At 42.7% G+C, this 9,986-nt stretch overlaps 1 pseudogene; it reads right to left on the bottom strand.

Moving 5' to 3' along the window:
* Positions 1 to 2,252: 2,252 nt before the first annotated feature.
* Positions 2,253 to 3,042, bottom strand: LOC102859423 (annotated as a pseudogene).
* Between the last annotated feature and the right edge of the window lie 6,944 nt (positions 3,043 to 9,986).

Raw genomic sequence — 9,986 nt, 5'->3', positions numbered from 1 at the left:
TCAAAATGGGTGAGCCTGGAGGACATTATGCTGAGTGAAATATCTCAGTCGTAAAAGGACAAATATGGCATGGTGCCACTGCTGTAAAATGGGACGGATATCAGGGCGGGGGTAAGACTGAGAAAAACTGGATAAATTGTGTATACTGCACTGAAGCAGAAGAGGGAGTGAATAATTTAAAAGCAATGTATGATAGGGTATTATGGTTATCACAAGAGTCCACAATTAAGTTTGCATAGTGGAATGGATTTGGGGCAGTGGGAGGGGTGCGGGGGGATTGTGTACCAGGGAAGGAGTCTTTCTTTTACTTTTGAAAGAGAGGAGCGACCTGGGTGGGGAGAGAAGTTCAGCAATGAATGAATGGAAATCCAAGTTCTCTGTAAATGTTCATTAAAATTATTAAAGAAAATAAAACAAAATATATTTTTTAAAAAAGATCTTTCTCTCCTTCGCTGCCCCTCCACTCTGCCAAACATGGTGTTCCTTTACAAGGACCAGTCCCTCCTTGCAACATGCCCAAAATATGTAAGACGAAGCTTCAGAATCCTTGACTCCAGGCAACACTCTGGCTTCACCCACTCCAGGACAAACATGTTTGTTCTCCTAGCAGTCCATGGTATATTCAACACTCATCTCCAGCACCACAGCTCAAAGGCATCAATCATCTTTCTATCAACCCTATTCACCGTCCAACTCTCTGGTGCATAGCACATAATTGCGAAGACTATAGCCCAGATCAGGCTCACCTTAGTCTCCAGCCTGACATCGTTGCTCTTCAGTACTCTTGAGAGGCCCCTCACAGCCGACTTTCCCAATGCAATTCATCTCCTGATTTCCTGGCTGCTGTTACCAAGAATGTTGACTGGGGAGCCAAGTAAGTTAACTATCTCAATCTCTTCACCATCCATGCTGATGCTGCCAATTGGCCCAGTGGTTAGAATCTTTGTTTTCTTGACGTTGAGCTTCAGTCCATACAGGAGGCTGTAGTCCTTGATCTTCTGCAGCAAGTGCTTCAGGTCCTCCTCAGTTTCAGCAAGCAGGGTTGTGTCATCTGCATAATGCAAGTTGTTGATGATTCTTCCACCAATCCTGATGCCACATTCCTCTTCGTATAGCCCAGTGTCTCAGATTATCTGTTATGGAGACAGAATACATCCCTGATGGACCCCCTTCTTGATTTTGAACCATGTAGTGTCTCCTTGCTCTGTTCTGACAACTGCCTCTTGGTCCAAGTATAAGTTTCGTATTAGCACAATCAAATGTTCTGGGATTCCCATTCTTCTCAGAGTCAGCCACAGCTCGTTGTGATCCACACAGTCAAAAGCCTTTGCATAGTGTACCTAGAAAACTCTAAAGATTCAGCAAAAAAAACCCCTACATAGTTGATCAATTTAGCAACGTGGAAGGATACAAGAACAACATACAAAAGTCAGTTGGCTTTTTCTTCACTGTCAAAGAGAATACAGAACTGGAGCTAAGAAAAACCATACCCCTCACAATAGCTGATCACAAGATTAAACACTTGGAAATAAATCTAACCAGAAGCACAAAAGAAAACTACAAAGCATTATTATAAGAAACAAAAAGAGACCTGGAGAGGTGGATGAATATGCCTTGCTCATGGATGGGAAGACTCAATATTGTGAAAACGACAATACTACCAAAGACAATTTACATGTTCAATGCAATCCCAATAGAAATACCAATTCCATTCTTCAGTGAGATGGAAAAGGCAATCTCCAATTTCATTTGAATGGAAAGAAACCACAAATAAGCAAAGCACTCCTTAAAAAGAGAAACAGACTGGGAACCAAAGCTGAAGAAACTAGGAGGAATTGCTCTTGGATGACAAGTGATCACTCTCTGGGGCCATCAGCTGCCATATCATGAGGATACTCAAGCATCCCAATGAAAGTAGATGTGATGAGGAGCCGAGGTCTCCTGCCAAGAGCAGGATGAGAAATGGACAGACCCTGATGCTGGGAGCAGTGAGGCGTGAGGTGTGTGGCCCTGACCTGGCTTCATGGAGGATGAATATGATGGGTAGTCTCGAGGGGCAGCTGTGGTGGAATGTGGGCTTCTGCTGCCGGACAGTGCTGTGGACCCTGGCAGGGTTGGTGCAGTTGCCACTGTATCTGTGAAGACCTACTGCTGCCCCATCTACGCACGTCACTTCCGGGCCTGCTAGAAGTTGTTGGTGAACCATCTGCAGGTCTCCTTGACAGCTTGCTGTTACTGACCGTCTTCATAGACTATTCCTCCGATGTGGTGATGTCAAAGATGACCCCCGTGGAAATCCATGCCATCTGCCATAGCCTCTGCTCCCTCCTAGATGGAGACCTCCTCTTCCTCGCCCACTGTCCACTCATCCACCTCATTGTCCTGGTGCAGATGAACCATCCTGGTGGTTGCTCAGTGTCCCCCATGGTCAGCGCTGAGCTGCAGCTCTCGGCCAGGGACACCTTGTGGATGAGGTCCAGCAGCATGTGGCCATCCTTGGTGCTGAGGTTGTCATGAGGCCTGAAGACGTTGGTGGCGAAGGACATAGGTGCTGCTGAACATAAGCCATGTTCTGCATGTCGGTCATGCTCTTGATGCACATGTTATGTGTGTGCCAAGCCAAAATTGCTGCTGTGAGAGGGGCCGTTGTGGATCATGGTCTCATCCATGGGGTAGGTGGTCTTGTCTAAGAAGATGCAGGTAGACAGACAGAAGACTGATCACCTTGCAGGTGCCCACCTCCAAGGTCACGTGCAGGATGTTGTTGATGTGAATGTTTTCCTCCGGAAGTCCAGATTGTACCTGATATTCTGGAAGAGGCCCCCCACCATTGCAGCTAGGTGGATGACATGTGGTGGCCAGACCTTCTCAAACAGGCCCCAGGCAGCATTCTGTCTGTAAAGTCAGTGTCATTGGAGGGGACGAACACTCAGGCCTTTCCAGGCCGGCTGGCTCTAACTGTGACCACCTTCTGGATGGCTCTGTCCACCACCCAGAGCCCCCAGCTACCAGGATACTCATGGAACCCACAGACTCCTCCATGTGTGTAGCACTAGAACCCTGCTTCACATGCCCCGGAGCACAGACCACAGCTTCTGGAGCCTGGAGCATCTTTGGTCACATCTCTGCCTGGAGCATCTCTGGCCACGTCTCTGCCTGGAGCATCTTTGGCCACGTCTCTGTCTGGAGCATCTCTGGCTATGTCTCTGCCTGGAACATCTCTGGCCATGTCTCTGGACACACACTGCCCAGAGGACACAGGACAGGACCCTCTGCAGCACTCTGGCAAACAGAGTCCTAGAAATAGCAAGAATGGTTCTATGCAACCAGAGACCTAGCTTGTATTCAGGCAGTCCTGCTGAGACTTTGGAGGTGTCATTTAAGCTTCCCGAGTCTTAATTTCTTCAGCTCTCAAGTGGAGGTAACAACACACATCCCATGGCGTGGCCGTGAGGATGAACTAAAATGAAGCCTTTATAAAGCCGTGTGTGTCTGGTTGGTACACAGTGAGAGGTAGGTAAATGATAACGATGGGCATTTAGGTTGTTTGCAGTTTTTCACGTTCTGGTAGGTAGACGTGCTTTTCCAATTGTTTCTTATAAATTCCTAAGTGTGGAACTGCTGAGACTGGGCCAAAGGCATTTTCAGTTTTGCTCTGTAGCAACAGGTAGCACTATGGAAAGTTTGTACCATTTGCAACCCTGCCAACACTGGCATCGTAGCTTTTCCAATCTAGGGGCTTTAAAGGACTTCTCAGTGCTGTATCGTTCTGCATCCCTTTGATCTTGGGGGAAGTTAAACATCTCTTCATCTGTGTAACCCCTTGTGGAGCTGAGGCCTCCATGGCCCAGCAAGGAGCAGCTTAATCAGAGGCTCACAGTTAAGGAGCCCAAAGCAATTAAAAGGGGATTGGAGGCCTTACCTATATCTCTCAAAGAACATTAAAGGAGCACAAACTCCTAGCTTTAAAAGATTCTCCTTAAAAGTGATTTCTTTATCTCCCCAGTTCTCACTTAGACAGACAGAAGGAGACCTTGAGCTCTGGTGTGGAGGGGCACTCACCTGTTAATACAAACCAGGCGCTTGCCACATTTATTTTTCTTTCTTGTGAATGGCCCATTTTATGCCTCTGATTCTTGTCGTGGATTGTGTCCTCCAACACATCTATCAGCTTGGCTGGGCCAGAATTCCTTGGTTTATCCCTCTTTGGTGGTTAGGGTCCACCGTGGCTCCAAGGGAGAAAGCTGGGCTCTCCCTTCCAGTGTGACTTACAGCCTTAGAAAGCCAATGGATGGTCAGCTACGAATGGATTCTAACTTGACAGCAATGAGTTTGTTGAGTTTTGTTTGTTTTGTTGTTGTTTTTTAGGTCATTTGGCAATTAGGTAATGAAACTCTTGTAGGAGAAAACAACCCCCCAGTAACCACTCCTGATACTAAAATTCAAGTTTATTCTAGCATGCTGTGGGAAAGAAAAAAAAAAATAGATAGGTGATAGAGTAGGAGAATCAGACAGCTAGCTTGCAGGTCATCTAAACCCAAAACTCCTGATGGTTACCTCTTCAGAAGGGATTTACATAAGTTATGAAAGTCCATTTACATCAAGATGATAAAGGAGAAGGTTTCCTGGCTTCTTCGATAAGCGACCTTTTGATAGATTGGCAGCTTCCTGTTTGTTTTCATTTTATCAGAGGCCCGGATAGTCACATAACACAGAAAGCAGAGGTGCAGAACAGGTGTTACAAAAGGGGATACAGAATCAGATGAAGCCATCTAGTTCAGGTTGATAGGGCATAGAAGTGTAAATGAAGCTGATCACACGCTTTGTTATTAGGGGCTGCTTTGCTTTTAAGATGGTAATGTTTTATGTGCATGATAAAGGAACTTCATTAGTTGGAGGGTGAAACTCAGAATTGACAGCGCGGAGGTTTCTGTGCATTTGCTATAGGCCCTTGGATTTCAGAATCAGCTCAATATTCAACCGCTGTTGTGGTTGGGAAGCATGGTTGTTTACATTGAAACAGGACATAATCACATCTATCAAACTGTGGCTAACTTTGAGAAGAAAGAGACTCCCAGAACACTTGGTGATGCTTATGCAAAACCTATACTTGGATCAGGAGGCAGTCGCCAGAACAGAGCAAGGAAATACTGCATGGTTTAAAATCAGGAAAGGTACACCAAGGATGCATCCTATCTTCATACCTTTTTAATCTATATGCTGAACAGATCATTCAGGAGGCTGAGGAGGAATGTGGAATCAGGATTGGAGGAAGAACTCAACAACAACCTGCGTTATGCAAATGATACAACATTGCTAACCCAAACTGAGAAGGACATGAGGCATTTGCTGCAGAAGGTCAAGGACTGCAGCCTTCAATATGGATTGAAGCTCAACATCAAGAAAATAAAGATTTTCACCACTGGGCTGATTGGCAACATTATGATAGATGGAGGAGGAATTGAGATTGTAAACAGCTTCAGTTTGCTTGGCTTCACAATCAACACTCTTGGTATCAGCTGCCAGGAAATCAAAAGATGAATTGCATTGGGAAAATCTGCTGTCAGGAACTTCTCCAGGGTACTGACTAGCAATGATGTTTGTCTAGTGTCTAAGATGTTCCTGATCCAGGCCATGGTCTTCACAATTACTTACTATGCTTCAGAGAGCTGGACAATGACTAAGAATGATAGAAGAATCGATGCCTTTGAGTTATGGTTTTGGAGAAGAGTATTGAATATGTCATAGACTGCTAAGAGAATAAATACCTTGGAGGCAAGGATTTTGAAGCTTCGTCTGACATACTTTGAGCATTTTGCAGAGGGACCAGTCCTTGGAGAGGGACATCATATTTGGAAAGGTGGACAGTGCAAGAGAGGAAGACCCTGGATGAGATGAGTTGAGTCAGTGACTGGAGTGATAGGGGTAGGTGTTTTGGAGACAGTGAAATTGGCTCAGACTAGATCAAGGTTCAAAGCTTTAGTGCATAGGGTAACTATGAGTTGCAAGAGGCTTGATAGCACATAACAATAACAACAATCACATTCAATGATGTTATCTGATGAGATCAGTGAATCTCTTGTAAGAAGACTTGGGTGAGGGAGGCCATAGACTCTAATATAAGGGGACTATCAGTCTGGGTTGTGACCTGCACCAATTTTTATCTTAGAAGAGATACAAGGAGAGAGAAGCTAGGAGAGAGAGAGGGTGCATGAGAGTGAGCTAGAGCTAGTTCTGGTGATTATCGAGAAGGAAGAGCCAGGAATGGAGCATGTCCTTTGGATCCAGAATCACCGTCTAACCTAAAGGGAAGAGTTACAACAAGCCACATGCAGCTCTCTGAGGAATGCTCACAGATGTTGAGAGGAGACAGAGTCCTTCCTTCAGAGCTGACAGAGAAAGTCTTCCCCGATGGCCAGTGTTCTGAATTTGGACTTCTAGCCTCCTGAAGTGTGAGAGAATAGATTTGTCTCCTACAGCTCTCCATTTGTGATATTTCAGTTAGAGGAGCATTAGATAACGAAGACAGTCTTTTTTCCTTTTGAGAGATTTGTGTTTTTCTTTTTGATTTGCATAAAACTCTTTACATATCTATCAGGTGGAGATCTGCAAGTGGGAGTGTTGCTTGCAGCAGATGGGTGGCCAAGCCCATGTCTTCAGTGCATCATCCATCAGAGAATGCTGTGATAAGCTCATGCATGGAGCTCTCAGCGAATCCCTGAAACCTGTTCCTGTCCTCCCTTCCACCCTAGGCTCTTAGAGGTGATTGTGAATAGATAGTTACTATGGAGACCTGAGGGGCATCAAATCACTTTACTGGGTTATGGCCAGCATCTTTTTTATTTTTGTTTTTTTTTTTTTGTTAAATGCAACAACTAGACTGGAATAGAAAACTCCGAAGTCCATCTTAATAGAAAGGAGAAGTATATGTTATGCATCACACAAATGTGCGCGTGCTAGGTCACACTGTATTGTTTACTCTGAATTCAATAAAAATAATTGAAGTCCAGTGGGGGGGGAAAAAAAAGAGAAACAAGGTAGGAGGCACCTCACTCCCTAATTTCAAATCCTACTACACTGCCATGGTGGTCAAGACAGCATGGTACCAGTATAATGACAGACATAACAGATCAATGGACTAGAATTGAGAACCCAGAAATCAGCCAATCTACCTATGGACAACTGATTTTTGACGAGGAAATCAAATCAGTTAAGTGGGTAAATGACAGACTTTTTAAGAAAGGGTGTTGGCAAAATTGGAAAATCCTCTGCAGAAAACTCAAACAAGATCCACACTTCACTGCATATTCAAAAGCCAACTCAGTGGATCAAAGATGTAGGACTAAAATCAAGGGCTATAAACTTCATTTGGGAAAAGCTTGAAAGAACTCTAGAAGTCCTAATCCACAACATAAACAGTCTTCCAAGCATCCTGAAAAACCTACAACCAGGAAAGGATAAAATAGATGAATCTAAGAATCTAATTCCTATGCACATCCAAAAACTTCTCCAACAGGGTAAAAAGGGAAGCCACAGACTGGGAAAAAATATTGGCAATAATTTGTCTGATAAGGACTTATATCTAGAATTTATAGAATACTTGAGTGCCACAACAAGATAAAGGTAACTGCAAAATGGGCACAGGATATGTATGAACAGATGCTTCACCAAAGAAGACATTCAAATGCATGAAGAAGTGTTCATAATGCCTAGCTCTAAGAGAGATGCAAATCAAAAGAACTATGAGATATCATCTCACCCCAATACAAATAGCAAAATTTAACAGAAGAACAAAAAACAAATGCTGGCGAGGTTGTGAAGAAACTGGAACCCCTATTCACTATTGGTGGAGTGTAAAATGGTACAGCCACTATGGAAGGCAGTATGGCACTTTCTCAAACATTTGTAAATAGAAATACCATTTGACCCAGCAATTCCGCTACTGGGAATTTACCCTAAAGAGACCAGAACTGACACCCAAGAAGATATATGCACACCCATGTTTATTGCTCCTTTGCTCACAATAGCAAAGAACTGGAAACAACCCAAGTGTCCATCAACAAATGAATGGATAGAGAAGCTGTGATATACTCACACAATGGAATACTATGTTGCACTGAAATACAAGGAACTCATGAAATATTATATCAAATAGCTGACCCTGGAGGACACTATGTCCAGTGAAATAGCTCAGTCACAAGACCACAAATACTGCATAGTGCCACTGTTATAAAATGGTCCTGACATTGGGGTTGGGAGGACCCTGAGAAAAGAGGGGATAAGTAATGTATACTGCACTGAAACAGATGAGGAAAAGAACTGCTTAAAGGAGATATCTCATTAGGTATTATTTTCATGGAAATATTTCAGAAAAAAATAATGCATATTAAAGTGGACTGCGGACTGGGGGCGGATTGTAAAACAATGAACGAATTCTTTTTTATTTTCAAAAAGAAAAGTGAACTGGGGGTGAGCAGGGAGGAAAATGTGCAATAATGAATGAATGCGAAAAAATTAAATGGAAAGAATATGCTATAAATATATATGTTGCATTAAAAAATGCTAAAGAACAAAGATGTCCATTTAAAGACCAAGGTGCCATTGATCTAAGCTGTGATATTTTCAGTCACTTCATATGCATATAAAAGTAGAACAAATGAATAAGAAAAACTGAAGAAGAAATTGATGCTGTATTACTGATTTTGGTGTTAGCAAAGAGTATTGAATTTACCACAGACTGTTAAAAGGACAAAGTAATTTGTTTTGGACAACCATGGTGGTCTTTGGAGATAAGGATGGTGAAACTTCATCTTGCGTACTTTGGACATGTTGTCAGGAGGTGCTTTTTTTTAAAAAAAAAAAAAAAGACATCACACTGGTAAAAGTAGAAGGTCATTGACAGAGTGGATCCTTAATGAGATGGATTGACACAGAGACTGTAGCAAAGGGCTAAAGCATGATGAATATTGTTGGAATAGCGCAGGATAAAACAAAGGTTCAATCTGTTGTTCAGAGTCCCTGTGAATCAAGGGCACATACCAACACCTAATGTTCTTGTAAAGAATACCAGAAGAATGTCTATTTCTGCTTTATTAACTATGCAAAAGCATTTGACTGTGTGAATCATAACAAGTTATGGCTAACATTGAGAAGAATGCGAATCCCAGAGCACTTAACTGTGTTCATGCAAAAACTATACTTGGTTATGTGAACAGTGCAAGGGAACACTATATGGTTTAAAATTTAAGAAGGGAGTGTGACAGAGTTGTATCCTCTCTCCATATCTATTCAATCTGCATTTTGAGCAAATTATTTGAGGAGTTGAATTCTATGAAAAGGAATGTGGCATTAGGATTAATGGGAGATTCATCAACAACCTGAATTATGCAGATGACACAACCTTACATTCTGAAAATAAGGAGAACTTGAAGTATTTGTTGCAGACGATCAAAGAGTACAGTCTTCAACGTGGATTGCTTCTCAACGTCAAGAAAACAAAGATTCTTATCACTGGACAGATAGGGAACATTATGATAAATAGAGAAAAGATTGAAACTGTCAATAACTATATTACTTGCATCCACAATTAACACCCTTGTTAACAGCAATCAGGAAATCCGGAAACATATTGCACTGGAAAAGACATCTCCAAATTACTGAGGAGTAATGATGTCAGTTTGAGAACTAAGGTACATCTGATTCAAGCCATGGTCTTTCCAATCACTTGTTATGCACCTATTTAAGAGCTGGAGAAGTAATAGGGATGACAGAAGAAAAATTGATGATTTTGAGTTGTGGCATTGGAGAAGAGCACGGACTGCCAAAAGAACAAAAAAAAAAAAAGATGTCTTAGTGAGGGTGAAGCCAGACTGCTCTTTGGAGACAAAGATTATGGGTCTTTACCTAATATACATCAGGGCTATTCCTTAGAGAGAGATATGATGCTTGGAAAGGTAAAGTGTTGGTGAAGGAGAGGAAGACCCTCT

This window comes from Elephantulus edwardii, unplaced genomic scaffold, assembly GCF_000299155.1.
Source record: "Elephantulus edwardii isolate Elephantulus edwardi_28Jun2011 unplaced genomic scaffold, EleEdw1.0 scaffold00527, whole genome shotgun sequence".
NCBI classification, from domain to species: Eukaryota; Metazoa; Chordata; class Mammalia; order Macroscelidea; family Macroscelididae; genus Elephantulus; species Elephantulus edwardii.
The sequence above is the reverse complement of the archived record's forward strand: the minus strand, read 5'-3'. Positions and strand labels throughout refer to the sequence as shown.